This window comes from Coffea arabica, chromosome 11e (genome assembly GCF_036785885.1).
Source record: "Coffea arabica cultivar ET-39 chromosome 11e, Coffea Arabica ET-39 HiFi, whole genome shotgun sequence".
NCBI classification, from domain to species: Eukaryota; Viridiplantae; Streptophyta; class Magnoliopsida; order Gentianales; family Rubiaceae; genus Coffea; species Coffea arabica.
Window position 1 is genome coordinate 51,612,144 of NC_092331.1, and position 2,155 is coordinate 51,614,298.

General features: G+C 34.9%; 1 non-coding gene across 1 annotated transcript; it reads left to right on the forward strand.

Annotated features, from left to right (window-relative positions):
* The first annotated feature begins 487 nt into the window (after window positions 1-487).
* Window positions 488-1,915, forward strand: LOC113717767 (uncharacterized). The gene is made up of 2 exons (XR_011825614.1): window positions 488-658; window positions 1,478-1,915. It is a non-coding gene; the product is annotated as an uncharacterized protein (transcript).
* Window positions 1,916-2,155: the final 240 nt, after the last annotated feature.

Below are 2,155 nucleotides of genomic sequence, written 5' to 3' on the forward strand. Positions count from 1 at the left end.
ATGGTCCTTCATAAATTACGAAAAGAAAAAAGAGAAAATCATTTCTTTGTGCATTATCAAACAAGTAATTCATGATTCAAAAAAAAAAAATTGGAGAACTTCAAGCTCGGGCCTGGGCTAAGTCAAAAAGTAATTTGGTGTTGGAAGGCGTTTAACTCCCTACAACCACCCTACCAAAACTGTCCCCTGGACAAACAACTTCCTCATATATCAAGTCAAGCTTGTTTTAACTATGGATTATCAACCTTAATACTTTCATTGAACTAGTAACATCAGGACGAATCTAACCTCAAAAGCTGTACAACCAATAATAAAGCAAGCAGAATTTTGGAGAAATGAGTCTTTTAATTCATCAAGCAATTGAGCTTTACGGAACCATCTCTCATTTTATTTAGTTAGGTAAGCTAATCTTGGCTATAGCCAACAATTCACATCAGTTATATATATATATACACACACACACACACCTCATAACTGATCATGCATGTCTGATTAGCAATGGAGAACGTCTTTCTAGTTTCAGTTGCTATAATCTTGGGCTTTGCATTAACATGTTCAGGAACTGTGTATACCGTGGGCGATAGGTCTGGCTGGGATATTAGTACAGATGTTGATACATGGTCGAAGGACAAGATTTTTCAAGTTGGAGATGTTCTATGTAAGTGATCTTATGCCCTTTTGCTGCCATATTTTCTCCATTCACTATAGAACGAAAATTTCTTGAATAGGGTCGGTCCATCCCTTCCGAGGCACTGTAAATTCTCATATTTTTCAAGAAAGTAGATGTTGTTGCATGTTATGATTACTCATTTATAGCTCTAGGGTCTCTAAATTTACAGTGGTGATTGTGAAGTGCAATTAATGGTGAAGATTATTTCAATTTGAAATTGAATGGATGAGATTCAATGATAATCGAAATCTGTCTCCATTTATTATTTTAACGTCTACATATGTTATACTTGTATTGAGCTTTGTTGGCCATGGAGTCTGATTTTCCCCCTTCGTTCATACTCTAAGAGTATGTTAATAGTATCACTTTTTGTAAACATTGTACAGTGCAATTACAATTATGACTAGAAGTTGTAAAAATTCCCAACTCTCCAGTTATTAATCCACTTAGGGCATGTTTGATAAAACTGAAATCTGAAATCTGAATCTATTAAATTATTGAATTACTAAGTATTAAATTTAATACATTTGAGTGCATATCACATTCAGTAATAAGTGAATAACTTATTACTTAATTTTGAGAGCAAGTTTTGCCTAGAAAATTCAGCGCCACTTAATTAATTCAGATGTTCAGTTTTTGGTTATCAAACGGTGTGAATATGTTAAAATTTGAATCCATTAAATTTAAATTTTGAATTGAGTTATCAAACAGAGTCTTAATTTCTGCAAAACATTTGCTAATTCAATCACCTTATACTACTACACATGAAAAAAAAAATTTTAATTGACAATTGACGACTTATTGCAGTGTTTCAATATTCATCTTACCACAGTGTAAGCGAGGTAACACAGCCAAATTACGAGGGGTGCAACACGACCAATGTACTACAAACGAGTAGTAATGGGAACACATCAATTCCCTTGAAGAATACTGGTGACAGATACTTTGTCTGTGGAAACAGGTTACACTGTCTAGGAGGAATGAAACTTCATGTACATGTACAAGATGATCGAGCCCCATCACCAGCATCTGCACCTGAAGCAGAGGCAGGGGGGTCCCTGCCCCCTGGTTCTACTAAGAACAATAACCCTCCTAGTTCAGCCATTTTCAACCGAGTTGGGAAGGTTGATTTCCTTTTTCATGGCATTTTGGGGCTTGTATTGTGTATTATTTGTTGTGGTGTCGTGTGAATTTTAAACAATTTCGCCTCTTGATGGGAATTAGTAGAAGGATCATTCTTGTTTAGCTTGGATTCTTTTTCTTTCTTAGAACGTTAATTTCTTGTTGGAAAATCACTCAACAGAAGCATTTGTAGGGGTTCTGATGACTCCAACAAAACAGGAGTAATCCACAGGAAACAATTCAGTCAGTTAATAATAAAACAAAATACTAAAATGCATCCCTCAACAAGAAAAGGGCATAAACAATTATTAGTATTTAAATTGTCTGTGAGATGTCAAGTAGGGTTAGTATAACTTCTCCCAA